This window comes from Macaca fascicularis, chromosome 10, assembly GCF_037993035.2.
Source record: "Macaca fascicularis isolate 582-1 chromosome 10, T2T-MFA8v1.1".
NCBI lineage: Eukaryota > Metazoa > Chordata > Mammalia > Primates > Cercopithecidae > Macaca > Macaca fascicularis.
In genome coordinates this window covers 91,837,038-91,860,264 of record NC_088384.1, presented here as the reverse complement: position 1 = coordinate 91,860,264, position 23,227 = coordinate 91,837,038, and the positions used below count along the sequence as shown (strand labels likewise).

General features: G+C 47.4%; 1 protein-coding gene and 1 pseudogene across 10 annotated transcripts in view; one reads left to right on the top strand and one right to left on the bottom strand.

The window, feature by feature from the left end:
* The window catches only part of PHF20 (PHD finger protein 20), a 189,335-nt gene extending 174,951 nt beyond the window's left edge, over window positions 1-14,384 (bottom strand). For all 10 annotated transcript variants that reach the window (XR_012419325.1, XM_074005202.1, XM_074005207.1 and 7 more), the window contains exon 1: window positions 14,320-14,384. The gene's annotated coding sequence lies outside the window, so the exon portion shown is untranslated. The remainder of the gene's footprint in view (window positions 1-14,319) is intronic.
* A 2,163-nt stretch (window positions 14,385-16,547) lies between these two features.
* LOC123567328 (U6 spliceosomal RNA) lies at window positions 16,548-16,640 on the top strand (annotated as a pseudogene).
* The last annotated feature ends 6,587 nt before the right edge of the window (window positions 16,641-23,227 follow it).

Genomic DNA, 23,227 nt, shown 5'->3' with positions numbered 1-23,227 from the left:
TAACCTTTATTACTTTTAAAAACAAGGGGCTGAGTGCAGTGGCTCATGCCTGTAATCCCAATACTTTGGGATGCTGAGGTGGGCAGACCACCTGAGGTCAGGAGTTCAAGACCAGCCTGGCCAACATGGTGAAACCCCGTCTCTGTTAAAAACATAAAAATTAGCTGGGCATAGTGGCACGCATCTGTATTCCCAGCTACTCGGCAGGCTGACGCAGGACAATCTCTTGAGCCCGGAAGGCGGAGGTTGCAGTGAGCAGAGATCATGCCACTACACTCCAGCCTGGTAGACATAGTGAGACTCCATTTCAAAAAAAAAAACAAAAAACAAACAAACAAAAAAACTCCAAAGTCTTTGGGATATTTCAACATTAATAATATTAAGAGATTACTGTTAGTTTTGTGTGTGTGAAAATGAGGGAAAAAAAAATGTGGCCAGGCGCAGTGGCTCATGCCTGTAATCCCAACACTTTGGGAGGCTGAGGCAGGCGGATCACAAGGTCAGGAGTTCAAGACCAGCCTGGCCAATATGGTGAAACCCCGTCTCTACTAAAAATACAAAAATTAGCCAGGCGTGGTGGCAGGAACCTGTAGTCACAGCTACTCAGGAGGCTGAGGCAGAAGAATCAGGAGAATCGCTTGAACCCTGGAAGCAGAGATTGTAGTGAGCCGAGATCTTGCCACTGCACTCCAGCCTTGCAGACAGAGCGATACTTTGTCTCAAAAAAAAAAGTAAGGGTGGGACAGTGGCTCATGCCTATAATCCCAGTACTTTGGTTTGGTTTTGTTTTGAGACGGAGTTTCACTCTTGTTGCCCAGGCTAGAGTGCAATGGCAGGATCTCAGCTCACTGCAACCTCCGCCTCCTGGGTTCAGGCAATTCTCCGGCCTCAGCCTCCCAAGAGTAGCTGAGATTACAGGCATGTGCCACCATGCCCAGCTAATTTTTTGTATTTTTAGTAGAGATGGGGTTTCTCCATGTTGGTCAGGCTGGTCTCGAAGTTCTGACCTCAAGTGATCCGCCTGCCTAGGCCTCACAAAATGCTGGGATTACAGGCATGAGCCACCATGACTGGCCAATCCCAGTACTTTGGAAGGCCGAGGCAGGAGAATCACTTGAGCCCAAGAGTTTAAGACCAGTCTGTCTCTACAAATAATAATAATTTTAAAAATTTAGCCAAGCATGGTGGCATACACCTGTAGTCCCAACTACTCAGGAGGATGAGGCAGGAGGATCCCTTGAACCCAGGAGGTTGAAGCTGCAAGAGAGCTGTGATTGTGCCACCGCACTCCAGCCTGGGCAACAGAGTGAGACTCCACAAAGAAAAAAAAAATGCAAGAGTCTTCTTCTTTGGCATACACTACTGATAAAGTCATAGGTGAAATACAAACTAACAAGGCCCACTGAAGGGCCCATGGAGGAATTTTACACACATTTTCTGAGAGGAATAAAACAAAAGTAATAATGGTAACACATACTCAACTCTTCATAGATCATCCAGCCAGGAAAACTCTATAAACTATGCTTTCTTTTTCTTTTCTTTTCTTTCTTTTTTTTTTTTTTTAAACATAGGCTCTCGCTGTAACCCATGCTGGAGTACAGTGGCAGGGTCATAGCTCACTGCAGCCTTGCACTCCTGGGTTCAAGCAATCCTTCCACCTCAGCTTCCCAAGGAGCTGGGACTACAAGGCGTGCACCACCATGCCAGACTAATATTATTTTTAATCTTTTTTTTAGAGATGAGGTTTCACTCTGTGGCCAGGACTGGTCTCAAACTCCTGGCTTCAAGCAATCCTCCTGCCTTGGCCTCCCAAAGTGCTGGGATTACAGGCATGAACCACTGTGCCCAGTCAAACCAGGTTTCTTTAATTTCCTTTATAGATTAGGAAATGGAGGGAAAGGATAACATGTACTGATATTTCCCAATGACTGATGTCAGACAGTTATGATAACACTTAGGTGAGGAAACAGGCTCATATAGGTTAAGTAACTTGCTAGGCTGGAAAGTTCTGCCTCCAATGTGCATAACACAATGAAAGGTTCAAGAGGTTTAAGTCATATGCCCAAATTACATGTGGCCCCAAGAGAGTGGCAAATACAGGCACTCAAACTCAGACATTCCACCTCCAAATCCTGCAATCTCACCACCACATACCATGCAGCCTGGACATGAAAATCAGCCTCTTGGTCAGGCGCAGTGGCCTATAATCCTAGCACTTTGGGAGGCCGAGGAGGGTGGATCACTTGAGATCAGGAGTTCAAGACCAGCTTGGCCAATACAGTGAAAATCCATCTCTTCCGGCCGGGCGCGGTGGCTCAAGCCTGTAATCCCAGCACTTTGGGAGGCCGAGACGGGCGGATCACGAGGTCAGGAGATCGAGACCATCCTGGCTAACACGGTGAAACCCCGTCTCTACTAAAAATACAAAAATAAATTAGCCGGGCGTGGTGGCGGGCGCCTGTAGTCCCAGCTACTCCGGAGGCTGAGGCAGGAGAATGGCGTGAACCCGGGAGGCGGAGCTTGCAGTGAGCCGAGATCGCGCCACTGCACTCCAGTCTGGGCGACAGAGCGAGACTCCGTCTCAAAAAAAAAAAAAAAAAAAGAAAATCCATCTCTTCCAAAAATACAAAAATTAGCCGGGCATGGTAGCACGTGCCTGTAATCCTAGCTACTCGGGAGACTGAGGCAGGAGAATCGCATGAACCCAGGAGGCAGAGGTTGCAGTCAGCCCTGAGATCATGTCACTGCATTCCAGCCTGGACAACAGAGTGAGAATGTCTCAAAAAGAAAAGAAAAGAAAAAAAAAAAAAAAAAACAAGAAAAAGAAAAGTGGCCTCTTTAATTACCTTGCCTTTAAAAATTGCAGATGTCTAATTATCATATAGGTCACAGCATGACCAATTTTCTACTCATCAAAACACATCAGACAGAATTCAATACTCCATGGAACCAAGGGACAGTCAAGCAACCCAAACCAGTCATGCCCAGGAACCTCAAAAAAGGCAGAAAAGTATTCAAAAACATGGAGACAGAAAGTAGAATGGTGGCTGCCGGGGCTGGGAGGAGGTTCATGAAAGAGGGAGTCAGTGTTTAATGGGTACAGAATTACAATTTTTATTTATTTATTTATTTATTTGAGTTGGAGTCTTGCTCTGTCACCTAGGTTAGAGAGTAGTGCGCCAATCCTGACTCAGTGCAACCTCTACCTGCCCCCCGGGTTCAAACAATTCTCCTGCTTCAGGCTCCCTAGTGGCTGGGATTACAGGCATGTGCTACCATGCCCAGCTAATTTTTGTATTTTTAGTAGAGATGGTGTTTTGCCATGTTGGCCAGGCTGGCCTCGAACTCCTGACCTCAAGTGATCTACCCGTCTCAGCCTCCCAAAGTGCTGGGATTACAGGCATGAGCCATTGGACCTGGCCCAGAGTTTCAATTTTGAAGAGTTATGGAGATGGATAGTGGTGATGGTTGCACAACATTATATATATTACCAATAATCTATATATTTTAAAATGGTTAAGATGGCAAATTTTATATTATGTGTATCTGACCACAACAACAACAACAAAAATTGAAGAAGAAAGAAAAATGTAGAGAGGCAGCCTGAGCTGGGAGAACTGGGCTTCTACAATTAAAGGATGTTTTGCATTGTCAAGAATGAAGGCCAGGCATGGTGGCTCACGCCTGTAATCCCAGCACTTTGGGAGGCCAAAGCAGGCAGAGACCAACCTGGCCAATATGGTGAAACCTATCTTTATTAAAAACATGCAAATGAGCCAGACGTGGTGGTGCACACCTATAATCCCAGCTACTCAGGAGGCAGAGGCATGAGAATTGCTTGAACCCCAGAGGAGGAGGTTGCAGTGAGCCGAGATCGCACCACTGCACTCCAGCCTGGGCAACAGAGCAAGACGTCTCAAAAAAAAAAAAAAGAAGAAGGAGGAGGAGGAAAAAAGGAGGAGAGAAGGAGGAGGGGGAGAGAAGGAGAAGGAGAGAAGAAGAAGGAGAAGGAGAGGAGGAGGAGGAGAGGAGGAGGAGGAGGAGGAAGAGTAGGAGGAGGATGAGGAGGAGGAGGAGAAGGAGGAGGAGGAGAAGAAGGAGGAGGAGAAGAAGGAGGAGGAGAAGAAGGAAGAGGAGAAGAAGAAGAAGGAGAAGAAGAAGGAGAAGAAGAAGAAGAAAATCTTGCTCACACCTGTAATCCCAGCACTTTAGGAGGCCGAGGTGGGTGGAGGAGCTGGTCAGGAGATTGAGATCAGACTGACCAACATGGTAAAACATCATCTCTACTAACAACAGAAAATAAGACAGGCGTTTTGGCACATGCCTGTAATCCCAGCTACTTGGGAGGCTGAGGCAGGAGAATCACTTGAACTTGGGAGGGGGAGGTTGCAGTGAGCCAATATCGAGCCATTGCACTCCACCCTGGGTTACAAAGCGAAACTCCATCTCAAAAAAAAAAAAAAAAGGCCAGGCGCCAGTGACTCATGTCTGTAATCCCAGCACTTTGGGAGGCCGAGGCTGGTGGATCACCTGAGGTCAGGAGTTCAAGACCAGCCTGGGCAACATGGTAAAATCCCGTCTCTACTAAAAATATGAAAGATTAGCCTGGTGTGGTAGTGCTTGCCTGTAATCCCAGCTACTCACGAGGCTGAAGCAGGAGAATCACTTGGAGGCAGGAGAATCACTTGAACCCAGGAGGCGGAGGCTGCAGTGAGCCAAGATCATGTCACAGAATTCCAGCCTGGGAGACAGAGTTAGACTCTGTCTCAAAAAAAAAAAAAAAAGGGGCCGGGCATGGTGACTTATGCCTCTAATCCCAACACTTTGAGGGCAGAGGTGGGTGGACCACGAGGTCAGGAGATCAAGACCATCCTGGCTAACATGGTGAAATCCCATCTCTACTAAAACGACAAAAAATTAGCCAGGCGTCGTGGAGGGCACCTGTAGTCCCAGCTACTCGGGAGGCTGAGGCAGGAGAATGGTGTGAACCCGGGAGGAGGAGCTTGCAGTGAGCTGAGATTGCACCACTGCACTCCAGCCTGGGCGACAGTGCAAGACTCTGTCTCAAAAAAAAAAAAAAAAAAAAAAAAAAAAGAATGAAATCTCGGATGAGGGTGGCAAAGGGCAGACTGCCACCTGTTTGATTTGTAGTTAAAATGACTCATTCAAATTTCTAGGGGGAAAAGCACGATAGCTACAGAGAGAGGGATGTAAGAGCACTGGGACAGGAGGCAAAGAAACCCGGACTCCCGGCCGGGCGCGGTGGCTCACGCCTGTAATCCCAGCACTTTGGGAGGCTGAGGCAGACGGATCATGAGGTCAGGAGATCGAGACCATCCTGGCGAACACGGTGAAACCCCATCGCTACTGAAAATATAAAAAAAACTAGCTGAGCGAGGTGGCGGGCGCCTGTAGTCCCAGCTACGCGGGAGGCTGAGGCAGGAGAATGGCGTTAACGCAGGAGGCAGAGCTTGCAGTGAGCCGAGATTGCACCACTGCACTCCAGCCTGGGTGACAGAGCGAGACTCCGTCTCAAAAAAAAAAAAAAAGAAACCCGGACTCCAATCCAGGCCCTGCTTATCAGCCAAATGACCTTGGACAAATTACTCATCTCAGTTTCCTCCTCTGTTAGGAGAGGATGGCAGGTCAGATGTAAGGATTCAATGACATTTAAGAGAGTGTTCCAAAAATGCTAGCAATAGTTATCATTATTGTAAAATGCCCACATTTCCATACCAAGTTTCCACAACCTAGAAATCCCAACACCTGTGCACCTGTAGAAGCAAGAAAGGCATTGGCCAGGCATGGTGGCTTACGCCTGTAATCCCAGCACTTTGGGAGGCCGAGGCAAGTGCATCACTTGAGGTCAGGAGTTCAAGACTAGCCTGGCGAACGTGGTGAAACTCGATCTCTATTAAAAATACAAAAAATTAGCCAGGCATGGTGGTGGGCACCTGTAATCCCAGCTACTCAGGAGGCTGAGGCAGGAGAATTGCTTGAACCCAGGAGGCGGAGGTTGCAGTGAGCCGAGATTGCACCACTGCACTCCTGGGCCACAGAGCTAGACTTTGTCTCAACAACAAAAGAGAAGAAAGAAAGGAATGTCAATCCACCAGCCATGGACTTTTTTCATATGAGAAAGAGACCTCTCGAGAATCAGGTCTCTACTAGGACAGAGACCCCAAATACCCATCTAAGATTCCTGGAAGTCAGCCTTTAAAATCCTAGAATTATGCTCCTGACATGGAATAAACTGTCATTGAATAAAAAGCTTGGTTTAGGCCAGGCGCAGTGGCTCACACCTGTAATCCCAGCACTTTCGGAGTCCCTGGTGGGCAGATCACGAGGTCGGGAGTTTGAGACCAGCCTGGCCAATATGGTGAAAGCCCGTCTCTACTAAAAATATGAAAAATTAGCCAGGTGAGGTGGACCTGTAGTCCCAGCTACTCGGAAGGCTGAGGCAGGAGAATGACTTGTACCTGGGAGGCAGAGGTTGCAGTGAGCCGAGATTGTGCCATTATTGCACTCCAGCCTGGGCAACAAAGTGAGACTCCACTTCAAAAAAAAAAAAAAAAAAACCCTTTGTTGAAATCCCAAGCCCCTCCTCTTGCTCCTTCCCCAAAGTGCACTGATTCAAGCTCCACCACTCTTTCCTAAAACCATCCTATTTACATTTAGTCACTCATATTAGGCTTCTAAAATTGTATAGGATTTCTGCCAGCTCATTAGTTCCATTATTTAGCAAAAGAGAGCAAGGTCCAGGGAGGACCTAGCCCAAGATCTAGCAAAATTGTCAAAGCATTATTACAAATTATTACATTATAATAATAAATAATTATTATAATAATTATACAATATTATATATAATATATAATACAATATATATAATTATTACATTATAATGATAAATAATTATTATAATAATAAATAATAAGGCATTATTACAAAGGATTCAATTTTTTTTTTTTTCCTTTTTGAGACACAGTTTCACTCGTTACCCAGGCTGGAGTACAGTGGCGCGATCTTGGCTCACTGCAACCACTGCCTCCCAGGTTCAAGTCATTCTCCTGCCTCAGCCTCCCGAGTAGCTGGGATGACAGGCACCTGCCACACGCCTGGCTAATTTTTTGTATTTTTAGTAGAGACAGAGTTTCATCATGTCTTGGCCAGGCTGGTCTTGAACTCCTGACCTCAGGTGATCCATCCAACTTAGCCTCCCAAAGTGCTGGGATTACAGGCGTGAGCCACAGCGCCCGTCTCAATTTTCATTAGGTTACTCTACAGTCAATAGCCTGTAAGGGGCAGTCACTGACAAAGATGGATAAGACAAAGACATCACCCTCCTTTTCTCTAAGCTCATAATCCAATCAAGGAGCTTGACTAAGCATACATTTTGGTTTAAAGAATGTTTATCAAGAAAAATGTCGGCCGGGCGCGGTGGCTCAAGCCTGTAATCCCAGCACTTTGGGAGGCCGAGACGGGCGGATCACGAGGTCAGGAGATCGAGACCATCCTGGCTAACACGGTGAAACCCCGTCTCTACTAAAAAATACGAAAAACTAGCCGGGCGAGGTGGCGGGCGCCTGTAGTCCCAGCTACTCGGGAGGCTGAGGCAGGAGAATGGCGTAAACCCGGGAGGCGGAGCTTGCAGTGAGCCGAGATCGCGCCACTGCACTCCAGCCTGGGTGACAGAGCCAGACTCCGTCTCAAAAAAAAAAAAAAAGAAAAATGTCCCAGCTTGCCGGGCGCGGTGGCTCAAGCCTGTAATCCCAGCACTTTGGGAGGCCGAGACGGGCGGATCACGAGGTCAGGAGATCGAGACCATTCTGGCTAACCCGGTGAAACCCCATCTCTACTAAAAAATACAAAAAACTAGCCAGGCGAGGTGGCGGGCGCCTGTAGTCCCAGCTACTCGGGAGGCTGAGGCAGGAGAATGGCATAAACCCAGGAGGCGGAGCTTGCAGTGAGCTGAGATCTGGCCACTGCACTCCAGCCTGGAAGACAGAACGAGACTCTGTCTCAAAAAAAAAAAAGAAAAAAAAAGAAAAATGTCCCAGCTTAACCAACATAGTGAAACCCTGTCTCTATTAAAACTACAAAAAATTAGTTGGGCATGGTGGTGCACGCCTATAATCCCAGCTACTCAGGAGGCTAAGGCACAAGAATCGCTTGAATTCAGGATGCAGAGATTGCAGTGCGCTGAGACTGTGCCACTACACTCCAGCCTGGGCGACACAGCAAGACCCTGTCTCAAAATAAATAAATAAATAAAATTAATAAAAAGACTGTTTATCAAGAAAAATGTAAACATCCTCCCTATTATTTCTTAGGAAGATGATGAAGGAAGAAAATTCCAAAGGTTAAATATACCTTTAAATTCTGACTTCCAAGCCCCCTCAGCACCTGTCTTTGGCAATAATCAGGTGCACTCAAAGTACTGTTAGTTTTATTCATTTGTTAAGTTATTTGAAATACAGATTTCTTATCATTATCCTTAACAATTCTTTGTCTGGGTTTGTGGCTGTGTGTTCCTAGAAGAGCACTTGGAAGCAACGGGGTCTCACGCTGTCACCCAACTGTAGTGCAGTGGTACAATCCTAGCTCACTGCAGCCTCTGAACTCCCAGGTCAGCCTCCCAAGGAGCTGGGACTACAAGCACGCACCACCATGCCTGACTACTTTTTTTTTTTTTTTTTTTTTTGGTAGAGACAGGAATCTCACTTCGTTGCCCAGGCTGGTCTTGAACTCCTGGATTCAAGCAATCCTCCCACTTTGGCCTCCCAAAGTGTTGGGATTACAGGCGTAAGCCATTGCACCCACCCAACCACAAGTAATTGTCAAACGGTATTTGCACTTAGGATACACTTTCAAACTTCAGAAAGGGAGTTTAAGTACCTTTACAAACCAGGAAGATGTACCAGGCAACTGATTCCCACAGATACAGGAGATCTTGGGGACTAAAAACATTACATCTCACTTTCCCCAAATCCCAGCCAAAGGCAAACAACCTGCTTGCTTCCTCTTTAAATTTCATGCCACTTGCCCTGCTAATTCAAACCAAAAAACAAAGCTGTGGTATGGAGGAAATGAAGTCCCTTTTTAAGTATACATTAGATAAGAGAACTGACAAGTAAATACGGGGTATATAAGGTATAGACTCCATCTTGGTAAGGCAGGGAAGTCACTAACATTGAATGGAGAACTCAGGAAGATTTCTTTGAGGATTTCAGGTAATTCTGAATGAAATACAGCATGGAACTGGAAGAAGACATAGAGGCAAGAAGAATGCTGAAGTTGGGTTAAGAACAAGCTGGCTGCCTCAGCTAGAAAAAAAGATAGTGGCAGAAGTGACTCGGACAAGGGACTAACTGGCAGGCTGCCCAAGGGAACACATGAAAGAAATCAGATCTGCTGCAACAAGCTTCCACAGGCAACTGGGTTTCTAAGCGAGGTAGCGACGAAGATTCAGCCAGGTGGACATTGCAGATCATCATCCCCTCATTTTACAAATGGGAGAAGCAGGCCCATAGCATTAAGTGACTTGCCTGAGGTCTCACAGTGAGTGGAAGAGCTGGGACTTGAGCCAAATCCAGATCAAATCCGTTACTGAATAGGATCTGACATTCATGTGAGGAATAGGGGTTGGGAGAGGACAGGGACACAAAACAGTCTAGTCATTCAGGTTTGCCCTGATTAGGGCTGGCAACAGGATCATGTGGAAGAGGGCCAGACAGGTGACAGCCAGGGAAATAGGTACAGATGATCCAACACACTTAGAAACGAAAAACGCTTTCAGAGGTAGTCTTTGTCTCCAAAAAAATTTTTTTTGAAAAAAGGAAAAATCCACTTGAGACTTAGAATAGATTAGACATGTGGGTACAAAAGGAGAAAGATCATCATAAAGCATGATCACCATCAAAGAATATCATCTTCTCCCCAGCATTTGCCTTTCTAGAGCACCCATTTAGAGAAAGCCAGAAGCTTCCACTCAAGATTGGGGCACCTACCTTTATCCTGGCTTTTCCTAGCCCATTTCCAGAACCCAGAAAACCAAGAAGGACTCCTTGGAAATTCCAACACCTGTGACCCTGCTGATCTAGGGTGTCACAGACTCCCTACTCATCATAGGATGAAAGGTAAGGAACCAGAGAGACAAGCTGGCTATGCAGCATTTATTAGAATGATTCTATATCAATAATAACGTACACGTTCAAGTAAGAAATACGTAACCATTTAAATCTGGCAATAGCCAGGAATGGCAGCTCACACCTATAATCCCAACACATTGGGAGGCTAAGGTGGAGGACTGCTTGATCCCACAAGTTCAAGACCAACCTGGGCAAAATGGCAAGATCTCGTCTCTACAAAACATTTAAAATTAGCCAGGTGTGGTGGCACATGCCTGTGGTCTCTGAAACTCAAGAGGCTGAGGGGAGGATCGCTTGAGCCCAGAAGGTTGAGGCTGCAGTAAGCTGTGATCACACCACTGCACTCCAGTTTGGGTGACAAAATGAGACCCTGTCCCCCCCCCCACTTCCCCCCACCCAAAAAATATATATTTATATACAGAAACAAAACTCCCGGAGAAGTTTCAGCCTTTTTTTTTTTTTTTGAGACAGAATCTCGCTCTGTGGCCCAGGATAGAGTGCAGTGGTATGATCCTGGCTCACTGCAACCTCCACCTCCTGGGTTCAAGCTAGTCTCCTGCCTCAGCCTCCCACGTAGCTGGGATTACAGGCACCTGCCACCACGCCCAGCTAATTTTTGTATTTTTAGTAGAGACGGGGTTTCACTGTGTTGGCCAGACTGGTCTCAAACTCCTGACCTCATGATCTGCCCGCCTCAGCTCCCAAAGTGCTGGAATTACAGGCATGAGCCACTGTACCCAGCCAGTTTTGGCCATTAGTTAAAAAGCTATGTGCTAGAATAACTAATTGAGTATAACTAATAGAGGGGACTATGGCCTTGTACAAACTTTTAAGGGATGTGTATCTGGATAAAGATAAAATAAAAATATATATATAAGGCTAACCACCACCTTCCTATTTTCACAGAGAAATCTTTGTCTTTGTGTATGAAACCTCACTACTAAAAGTGTAGTTCAGTAACATCAGCATCACCTGCAAATCAGAAATGCATCCAGGTCCCATCCTAGATCTACCAAATCAGAATCAGCATTTCAACAAGACCCCTGGGTGACTTGACTTATGTGCACATTCAAGTTTGAGAAGCACTGGTGTAGAATACTTTAAGGGTGCACTCTACAGCAGTACACAGATAAAGTATCAAACAGCCAAAGAAAGAGACAAAGTACCTGTTCACTTTCAGTATACTATATTTTATTAGCTACTGCTCAGACAGACCTCCAGTGTTTTTTATAAATTTGGTACTTACTAATGGTCACATGATCTAACTGTGAGATCTATTTCATTTCTGGAAATAACACAACTTAGTTCTAGGGCTTTCATGCACATGAAATATAAAACAGTTTAGTTGTTCTGAAAACATGATAATGGTTAATTTTATTCAAGTCCCAACACTGAGTTCAGAGCACTTCTCCATAGGCCCCATTAATCTCTCCAGGTTTCTGAGAATATGATTAAATCCCTCGGCATCCTTAAGAAGCAGGTGCTGGCCGGGCGCGGTGGCTCAAGCCTGTAATCCCAGCACTTTGGGAGGCCGAGACGGGCGGATCACGAGGTCAGGAGATCGAGACCATCCTGGCTAACACGGTGAAACCCCGTCTCTACTAAAAAATACAAAAAACTAGCCGGGCAAGGTGGCGGGCGCCTGTAGTCCCAGCTACTCGGGAGGCTGAGGCAGGAGAATGGCGTAAACCCGGGAGGCGGAGCTTGCAGTGAGCCGAGATCGCGCCACTGCACTCCAGCCTGGGTGACAGAGCCAGACTCCGTCTCAAAAAAAAAAAAAAAAAAAGAAGCACGTGCTTAGCAAACATCCAGTTTCCAAATGAGAGTCAGAGGGGCTTGATCCTGAAAGTGTAGTATTTTCCTGCCTTGTCCTACTGGTATAGCTTCTTGGACCTAAAAATCTCTCTCCTGCTGAGGCCTCATGCAGTTGCACACTCAAGTACTTCCCAAAAGGAAGAAAGGTCAGAGGTATCATTATCCCCAAGCACTTGGAATTCCAGCTGTGGAGAAATTAATCTGGTTGGGGGTTCAGGCTGAGAAGCCCTGAATAAGATCTGTAAAGGCAGAGGGAAACACAAAAGAAAGAACTATTGAGGCTCTTAAGAGACAGGAGGTCCCAGATATTTGCAGATTTTAAAGTCAGGATTGGGGGTGAAGACTGACAAGAGGATGACTGGGAGAGAAAAATATCCATTTCCCCACCGACACCCTAGGGACAAGAACAAAAAGAGTATCCAAGGAATTCCTCCAAATGACATATTTTCTTCATAAAAGATAGTAATAAAGCCAATGTAGGGAAGAAGCTTATAGGTTAGAAGCAGTGCTGGAGAAATCTGAGAGTTTTGTTTGTTTTTGTTTTCCAGCACAAGGAGATAAAAGCAAAGGAGAAAACAGTATGCACCCAAACAGAATCTTAGGTCTTCTATGAAGTAAACCACCAGGAGGATTCAGAGTCCTGTGATTAACCAAAGAAATGGTTTCCACTTTGAATCCAGCCCTGGGGGCTGAGGCACTCCTAGACTTGAGGCCACCTCCAGCACAAGGAAAATCTGTATAGCCACTACATAAACAGAACAGTTCCGGAGAAAGACAGAAACCAGAAAAATGTTTGGGGATTGGGCAAGCCAAAAGAGAAGAGATCCGGTTAGCGGAAAGATAAAAGACAGGCCTATGAAAAACAATGTGCAGGTAGCCCTTTAGGAGAGGAATCCTTCCCTGGAGGGAGAGGAGAATTCAGGAGGCGTGACTCTGGAAAGTGTGCTCTGAAAAAAAGGCCGCAGGAGCAGAGAGAAAAGTGCCGTGCTGAACAAAGATACGCACTCGCCAGAGGAGGGAAGAGGAAATGGGTACGCTGACCAGACTGGGAGAGCACCTCAAGGGGAATGTGGCTCCAAAAATGGAAGGAAACTGAGGAATGAAAATGTCTTGGATGACAGAAAAGCTAAAAAGGGTAGGAAGCCATGCTCAAAACCACAGACCATTCGCCACCTGGAAATGAGAGGACTCAGAAAAAGGTGTGCCCCCCAAATTTAAGAAGCATCTGGAAAGTGGCTGCACTCTGAGAGTTGTAGAACTAAAAGGGGTTCACCTCGTACATTTGAGGGGCACAAGAAATAAATATACTCCCAGATATGAAAATGAGTCTCCCTCAGGAAATAAGGTAGTTTGATTTGGGGAACACGTGAAAAGTGTGTAACCCCAAGAATACAGTCTCGGGAGAAGGCAGTGAATTCCCTTATTTGTGAAACTGGAAATAAGTACTCATAAACTTCAGAATTTGGACATCGTTTTCGGCCCAACCTCAGATTTGAAGGGCTGAGGAAAGGAAGTGGCCCCTAAATGTAAGAAATTCCTGAAGGCATGCTGTCAGATTTGGGACCTGGAAAAGGGGGATTCTTCTTTGGAGTGGTGGGGATACAAGAAAGTATCCCAAAACTTTGGCTAATGGACCCCAGATCTGAAGACCCGATAACAGGGTGAACCTCTAAATTGGTACGGAAACGCAGAATCAGATTGGAGGCCCGAAAAAAGGAGTGTGCTTCCACTTTGGGGGCTGAGGTTAGAGGGCACACCTTCAATTCGCGGGGGGCTTTAGAAATTTAGATAAAATTCCAGAGCTAGAGCTTAAGAAAGGGGGTGTGCCGCCCAGTTTTCAAAACTATAGAGAAAAGGGACACTCCCATATTTGGGGTCTTGAGAAAGGAATGTGCTCCCCGGAATAGCATAAAAAAGCCAATTTTTAAAAAACGTATCCCCAAAGCACAGGGCAACAGCAGAGGCTGCTGATGAGGCTCTAGGGGCCCACACAGCTCAGGCTCGGTCCCTAGCGCTCACCCGCACCCCCAACACGGCCCGCTCCGCGCCCCGGGCCCGCACCCCACGGCCCAGCCCCCTCGGGCGGCGCTGATTGGCGGCAGCCGCCGTCACTCTTGAGGGTAGCCCCGGGGATTGGGCACCGCTCGCACGCCCGCCACGCTCTCAGCAGCAGTCCCAGGGCCTCCCTCCAGGCTGGGCGAGCGGGGCCAGGCGGGGAGCGGGGCCGGGCAGGGGACCGGAGCAGCCGTGGCGTCCGTCGCCGTCCCCGTCCGCACGGCGCGCGCGCAGCGCGGGCCCGGCCCGACCCGGCCCCGGCCAGCCGGCTTCGCCTCGCCGAGCCTCGCCGCGAGCTCACCTCACGGCCCCACTCCGGCTGCGCCGCTCCAGGACCAACCGACAGAAGGACTCTGCGTGCTCTACACCACGTGACCCCCGGGACGCGCCCAGCGTATCCCCCGCCCCCCACACAGACGCATCATCGCCACCACCGAGTGACGTAAGGTCCCAGCGGCCCCGCCCCCTGCCCTGTCCGCCCGATCACCGTGGCAACCGCCTGCGCAGGCCACGCCCACTGCCCTGACGCGCGGGAAACAGGTCCGCGCCCTATCAGAAACACGAAGCCCCTACTCACTCGTAATCACTGAGATCTCGGAAGCCGGGGAATGGACGCTATCCATCACCCGTTAATTTTGCCACCTACATGTGTCTCAAAGCTTCCCACTTCTCCATCGAAGCGACCACCATCTCTCCAAGATGACGGTGGTCTCCACCCTATTACTCTTCGCCGTTCTAATCCATTCTTCGTACACAGGCAGAGAGGTCTTTTCAAAACGCCATCCCCTGCTCAAAGCCCGTTTCCCTCCCTACTCCTAATTAAGATCTAACTCTTCACCTAGAGTATCTACCAGGCTCTTCAAAGTCTGGACCTGACCTGCCGCTTTCTTGTCCTCACACATCCAGCTCCCCCACATTCTCAGCGTCCTTCAACTCCGCCAACAATCCAGGTTCTTCTCACCTCAGAGCCTTTGCACTCTTTTTCTCCCCCACTTTATCATTAACACCTAGAAAGGTTTCCAATTGCTGCTAAGGATAAGGAGCTATATTTTGCCTGGGGACGAAGGTCGGAGTTGAAGCCATCCCGAAAGAATATGAGGCCAGGAGCAGTGGCTCACGCCTGTAATTCCAACACTTTGAGAGGCTGAGATGGGTAGATCACTTGAGCTCACGAGTTCAAGTCCAGCCTGAGCAACATAGCCAGACCCCCCCCCACCTCTCTCCAAGAAATACAACAATTAGCCAGGCGTGAACGTGCGCACTTGTGGCCCCAGCTCAACCTTCTGAGTAGCTGGGACTGCCGGCCCATGCCACCATGCCTGGCGAATTTTTTTTTTTTTTAGACACGGTCTCAGTGTGTCACCCAGGCTGGAGTGCAGTGGCTCAGTCTTGGCTTATCATAACCTCCACCTCCTAGGCCCAAGCAATTCTCCCACCTCAGTCTCCCTGATAGCTGGGACCACAGGTGTGCACCACCAAGCCTGGCTAATTTTTGCATTTTTTTGTAGAGATGCAGTATCACCATGTTGCCCAGGCTGGTCTTGAATTCCTGGGCTCAAGCAGTCCACCCACCTTAGCCTCCTAGAGTGCTGGAATTAACATCGTGCTCAGCCAATTTTTTTTTTTTTTTTGAGACGGAGTCTCACTCTGTAGCCCAAGCTGTGCAATGGTGCAATCTTGGCTTACTGCAACCTCCGCCTCCCGGGTTCAAGCAATTCTCTGCCTCAGCCTCAGGAGTAGCTGGAATTACAGGTGCACGCCGCCACATCCAGCTAATTTTTTGTATTTTTTTTTTTTTTTTTAGTAGAGACGGGGTTTCACCATCTTGATGAGGCTGGTCTTGAACTCCTGCCCTCATAATCTGCCCACCTCAGCCTCCTAAAGTGCTGGGATTACAGGCGTGAGCCACTGCGCCCGACTCAGTTTTTTGTTTTTGTTTTTGTTTTTGTTTTAGAGACAGGGTTTCACTTTGTTGCCCAGGCTGGTCTCAAACTCCTTGGCTCAAGTGATCCTCCTGCCTCAGCCTCCAGAAATGCTGGAATTACAGGCCTCAGCCAGCAAATCCAGCTTGAGAAGTGCTTTTTAAACCAGGGCTGGAGACTAAGGAGGGTATTGCCTCAGTGGAGGTAGTCAGGGCAAAGAGCAGCCCTTAGGTAGAGATACTGTGGAACCAGGGACAAAAGCTTCAGCTATACTTGCTTGGGCAGTACATGTCTTCTATTAAAATTGTAACATGGCTGGGCATGGTGGCTCACGCCTGTAATTCCAGCACTTTGGGAGGCCAAGATGGGCAGATTACCTGAGGTCAGGAGTTCGAGACCAGCCTGGCCAACATGGTGAAACCCTCTCTCTACTAAAAATACAAAAATTAGCCAGGCGTGGTGTTGCATGCCTGTAGTCCTGGCTACTTGAGAGGCTGAGGCAGGAGAATGACTTGAACCCTGGAGGCAGAGGTTGCAGTGAGCCGAGATAGCACCACTGCACTCTAGCCTGGGCAACAGAACAAGATTCCATCTCAAAAAATAATAATAAAATAAAATAAAATTGCAACAATACAGGAAAGATTCACATGACCCCTGCACAAGGATAAGCATGCAAATTCATGATACATTTCATACTTTTTTAAAAATCAGCAATTTGAGAATCAGTGCCACTCAGTCAAGTAAGTGCTCACATACAGGAAGGGCCTTCCCAAGATCCTCTGGGTTTATGTTTATTTATTTTTTATTTATTTATTTATTTATTTATTTTTTTTGAGACTGAGTCTGGCTCTGTCGCCCAGGCTGGAGTGCAGTGGCCGGATCTCAGCTCACTGCAAGCTCCGCCTCCCGGGTTTACGCCATTCTCCTGCCTCAGCCTCCGGAGTAGCTGGGACCACAGGCGCCCGCCACCTCACCCGGCTAGTTTTTTGTATTTTTTAGTAGAGACGGGGTTTCACCGTGTTCGCCAGGATGGTCTCGATCTCCTGACCTCGTGATCCGCCCGTCTCGGCCTCCCAAAGTGCTGGGATTACAGGCTTGAGCCACCGTGCCCGGCTGGTTTATGTTTATTAATATGAAATTGCTCAGATGTCAGTGGCTATGGTAGCACACAAATAACTTTTTGCCCCACAACCACAATAATGCCAAGAACTCCAGACTCTGTAGCCCCGTATAAATATAGCATGTTTCTTTACTTATTCAACCAGCATTTACTTTAGAGTCAAATTCAAGATGGGCAGCAAACACTCAGAGCACAATAAGACTTAGGCCCTGCTCTCAAGGAGCTCACAGACTAGTGAAGTAATCATGGCAAGCAAAAGAGAAATACGTTACAAGGGCCCCTGAGCTACAACAGGAGTGCAGGCTTGGAAAACAGACAGGCACAAGGACACCTCCACCAAGAAAGAGCGACAGCTGCTGCCCCCAGCAGCACTGCACACCACTGCTGTGATTCAATCTTAGTATCCCTTTGTGTTTGAGTCACTCGCTCAAGAGGCAAAGTCTTGGCCAGCAGCCACTGTCGATTGGCCAATCTCAGGTCACATGGATGAGTCCAGCCTGCCAGGGAAAGAAGAGAGGAATGATCTGCTCCTAAGGGTACTCCCCAAGATGGGAAGTGGGGGTTGGAAGGAGACTGACACTGATCAGGGAAAAATAACTGAATACAGATATGAAAAAAGTACCTTGGGAGTTAAGCTCTTTCTGATGGAAAAACTTTCAGAAATTTGACTTACCAGCTTCTTCTGAACTGAATATTAATGGAATGCTAGCCAAAGAGCTCCAGTTTACAAGATTTTGGTCTAAAGTTCACTGACTCCTTAGTAGCATCTACCTTCTGCCTTAAGATCCTCCCCAGCATCTTACTAGTACTGTATTTCAAAACTGTAGTCCCAACCCAAAAAATGAGAGCTCCACAATGAAACCCTGTGTGCATCCATACGAAGTATAGGGTAGCACCAAAAGCATCCATCTGTGTGGAAGAGTTGTCACTCTCCGTAGGCATCACTTTTCTTCAATATTCACTTTTTTCACTCAATGGGATAATGTATATCTACCAACACAGAATTGTCACGTTTAAGTTCAATAATATGTGAGAAAATGTACTAAACTACAAAGTTCTATACAAATTCATTTCTACTTTCTTTCTTACTAGGTTCAGCATATTCAAAATGTTCCTAGAGAAAGAGAAGCAGAATTAAAGATCCAACATGAGATAAAATATTCAATTAGGAAACTGATCTTTCTCAACCTCTACCCAGCAAACGTCTATACTCTATCGTTATGCAACCCTCAAGCACTTACAGTGAGTCTGTTAAGGGAAAAGAGGGAAACTAAAACAGAAAAGTAAGCCCTCTAAATCTCACAGACCCCATGTACTGAGTTATCACCAAACTTGAGCATGTCAGTCCCCAAAAGCAGGAACTGGGGTGTCATCTCTGCAGCACCAAGCTGAGTGTGAGAACTCAGGAAGCCGGAAACCACAGTCACAGTAGCATCTGAAAGGTCCAAGACCTCAACAAGGCACCAGAGGCCCAAGGGAAGCAGGTTGTCTTGGCCCTGGCCTGGGGTCTCTCCAGTCTGGGCTCCATGGAAAGTTGCTGAACTCCCCAGGCCTTAACTGCTCTCCAGGTGAGGGGGAGGAGAATTAACTAGGAATTCCAAATTACTTCTGGCATTTTGCAAGATTACAAGGAGAGAGGGAGCAGTAGGAAGGAGAGGAAAGCATTTTGTATTCTTGTCCTAGTCACTAAAAAGGCCGATAAGGCCAGGCACAGAAGCTCACGCCTGTAATCCCAGCACTCTGAGAGGCCAAGGCAGGTGGATCACTTGAGGGCAGGAGTTCGAGACCAGCCTGGCCAAAACGGTGGAACCCCATCTCTACTTAAATACAAAAATTAGCTGGGCGTGGTGGTACATGCCTGTAATCCCAGCTACTAGGGAGGCTGAGGCAGGAGAATTGCTTGAACCCGGGAGGAAGAGGTTGCAGTGAACTGAGATCATCATGCCACTGCACTCTAGCTTGGGTGACAGAGCCAGGCTCTGTCTCAAAAAAAAAAAAAGGGTCAGGCTTGGTGGCTCACTCCTGTACTCTCAGCACTTTGGGAGGCCGAGGCCGGCAGATCACATGAGGATAGGAGTTCGAGACCAGCCTGGGCAACATGGTGAAACCCTATCTCTACTAAAATACAAAAATTGCCAGGCGTGGTGGCACATCCTGTAATCCCAGCGACTCAGGAGGCTGAGGCAGGAGAATCGCTTGAACCCAGGAGGCAGAAGTTGCAATGAGCTGGGATCGCGCCATTGCACTCCAGTCACTGTTACCTGTAACTTAAACATACCTAATAAATATTTCTTGTGGGTTAAAATTCTTACAAGCCTAGAGATAAAGGGAAAGGGGGAGGATTTTAGCCTCCGGGACTAAGGGAATGGAGGTTATAAAGAGGTAAATTAAACAAACAGTCTTGGAATATCCAGGTAATCCACTTCAGTCTCCAAACTTCTTGTAATTTAATTTTAAACAGTTAATGCTGTCACGTGGTTCAAATACCGGAAATTACATAAATGTTGTACAATACAAAGTCTCCCTGAAATTCTTGTCCCTCATTGGTCCAGTTCCAATTGGTAAACATGACATTTTTTAATGAATCCTTTGTGTCAGGATCTTGCTCTGTTGCCCAGGCTGGAGTGCAGTGGGGCAATCTCGGCTCACTGTAAAGCTCCACCTCCCAGGTTCACGCCATTCTCCTGCCTCAGCCTCCCAAGTAGCTGGGACTACAGCTGCACACCATCAGTATTTCTTTACATATATATAAACAAACTTCAATACAGTTCTTATATTGATCCTTTAACACAAAAGGAACATTTATTCATGTTGTTGTTCACCTTACTTTTTTCATTAAACAAAACTTTTCTTTTTTTTTAGAGACAAAGTCTCGCTCTGTCGCCCAGGCTAGAGTGCAGTGGGGTGATCCGCCTCCCGGGTTCATGCCATTCTTCTGGCTCAGCCTCCCAAGTAGCTGGGACTACAGGCGCCCACCACCACGCTCAGCTAATTTTTGTATTTTTAGTAGAGACGGGGTTTCACTGTATTAGCTGGGATGGTCTCGATCTCCTGACCTCGTGATCTGCCTGCCTCAGCCTCCCAAAGTGCTGGGATTACAGGCGTGCGCCACTGCGCCTGTCCTCATTGGACAAAACTTTTAACGTACTCTAAGCTGGGCACGGTGGCTCACACCTGTAATCCCAGTGCTTTGGGAGGCCAAGGCGGGCAGATAAACTGAGGTTGGGAGTTCAAGACTAGCCTGACCAACATGGAAAAACCTCATCTCTACTAAAAATACAAAATTAGCTGGGCATGGTGGTGCATACCTGTAATCCCAGCTACTCCACAGGCTGAGGCAGGAGAATCGCTGGAATCGGAGAGGTGGAGGTTGCTGTGAGCCGAGGTCACGCCATTGAACTCCAGCCTGGGCAACAGGAAAGAAACTCTGTCTCAAAAGAAAAAAGAAAAAAAAGATACTCTACATTTTCTTTTTTTTTTTTTTTTTTTTTTTTTTTTTGAGACGGAGTCTCGCTGTGTCTCCCAGGCTGGAGTGCAGTGGCGTGATCTCGGCTCACTGCAAGCTCCGCCTCCCGGGTTCACGCCATTCTCCCACCTCAGCCTCCCAAGCAGCTGAGACTACAGGCGCCCGCCACCACGCCCGGCTAGTTTTTTTTTTTTTTTTTGTATTTTTAGTAGAGACGGGGTTTCACCATGTTAGCCAGGATAGTCTCGATCTCCTGACCTCGTGATCCACCCGCCTTGGCCTCCCAAAGTGCTGGGATTACGGATTACAGGCTTGAGCCACCGCGCCTGGCCCATTTTCTTATATTTATTTAGTTACTTACTTAGTTATTTTGAGACAGTCTGGCTCTGTCACCCAGTGGAGTGCAGTGGCACAATCATGGCTCACTGCAGCCTCAAACTCCTGGACTCAAGCAATTCTCCCACCTCAGCTTCCCAAGTAGTTGGGACTACAGGCACTTGCCATCACACCTGGCTACTTCATAAATTTTTGTTCGTTTGTTTGTTTTTTGAGGCAGAATCTTGCTCTCTTGCTGAAACCAGAGTGTACTGGCATGATCTCAGCTCACTGCAAACTCTGGATCCTGGGTTCAGGTGATTCTCCTGCTTTAGCCTCCTGAGTAGCTGGGATTACAGGTGTGCGCCACCATGCCCAGCTAATATTTTTTTGTATTTTTTAAGTAGAGACGGGGTTTTACCATGTTGGCCAGGCTGGTCTCGAACCCCTGACCACCTGCCTCTGCCTCCCAAAGTGCTGGAATTACAGGCATGAGACACCATGCCCAGTGCAACAATATATTTTATACAATGGAATAAAGATAATGTCCTTTTTATTTTTATTTATTTTTTATTTATTTTACTGCTGCATAGTATTCCTTGTGTGGACATACTATAATTTGCTTAATCCGTCCCCTATTGATGGCCATGTGGGTGATTTTCAATTTTCTGCCTATGAGCTCAGCAGTTTGGGAAGCCGAGGCTGGAGGATCACTTGAGCCCAGGAGTTCAAGACCAGCATGGGCAACATGTTGAGACCCTGTCTCTACAAAAAAAATTTAAAAGGCCAGGTGTGGTGGCTCATGCCTATAATCCCAGCACTTTGGGAGGCTGAGGCAGGCAGATCACTAGAGCCCAGCAGTTCAAGATCAGCCTGGGCAACATGGTGAAACTCCCTGTCCACAAAAAAAATACAAAAATTAGCCAGATGTGGTGGCTTACACCTGTAGTCCCAGCTACTTGGGAGGCTTAGATGGGAGGATCTCTTGAACCCAGGAGATGGAGGTTGCAGTGAGCCAAGATCACACCACAGCACTCCAGTCTGAGCAACAAAGCAAGACTCCACCTCAAAAAAATATGTAAATAGGCCGGGCGCGGTGGCTCAAGCCTGTAATCCCAGCACTTTGGGAGGCCGAGACGGGCGGATCACGAGGTCAGGAGATCGAGACCATCCTGGCTAACACGGTGAAACCCCGTCTCTACTAAAAAATACAAAAAACGGCCGGGCGCGGTGGCTCAAGCCTGTAATCCCAGCACTTTGGGAGGCCGAGACGGGCGGATCACGAGGTCAGGAGATCGAGACCATCCTGGCTGACACAGTGAAACCCCGTCTCTACTAAAAAATACAAAAAAACTAGCCGGGCGAGGTGGCGGGCGCCTGTAGTCCCAGCTACTCGGGAGGCTGAGGCAGGAGAATGGCGTGAACCCGGGAGGCGGAGCTTGCAGTGAGCCAAGATCACGCCACTGCACTCCAGCCTGGGCGGCAGAGCGAGACTCTGTCTCAAAAAAAAAAAAAAAAAAAAATACAAAAAACTAGCCGGGTGAAGTGGCGGGCGCCTGTAGTCCCAGCTACTTGGGAGGCTGAGGCAGGAGAATGGCGTGAACCCGGGAGGCGGAGCTTGCAGTGAGCTGAGATCCGGCCACTGCACTCCAGCCTGGGCGACAGAGCATGACCCCGTCTCAAAAAAAAAAAAAAATGTAAATAAATAAAAATTTTAAATAATAAAAATAATTTAAAAATTTAAAAATTAAAGTTAGCCAGGCATATTGGTGTGCATCTGTAGTTCCAGCCACTCGGGAGGCTGAGGTGGGAGGATCGCTTGGGCAGGAAAGGTCGAGGCTGCCGTGAGTTGTGATCGTGCCGCTGCACTCCAGCCAGGGCTAAAAAGCCAGGTTTGTCTTTTAAATAAATACATAAAATAAAAAGAGAAGTCTTGGAAATTATCGTGATGATCTTGTGTGGAAAATATTCTGAACACAAAAAGGATAAGACGTTAAAGAAAATATTATAAATTCAAGTACATGAAATATTTATATTTATTCATGGATATACATATACACATAGGGGGTCTCAGAAGTGATAGGGAAATGAGACAGAATGGAAGCTAAAGAAGAGTAACAGGCTGGGCATGGTGACTCACGCCTGTAATCCCAGCACTTTGGGAGGCCGAGGCAGGAGGATCACAAGGTCAACAGATCTAGGCCATCCTGGCCAATATGGTGAAACCCTGTGTCTATACAAAAATTAGCTGCGCATGGTGGCACTCGCCTGTACTCCCAGCTACTCAGGAGGCTGAGATAGGAGGGAGGCGGATGTTGCAGTGAGCCAAGATTACGCCACTGCACTCCAGCCTGGTGAAACAGTGAGACTCCATTTAAAAAAAAAA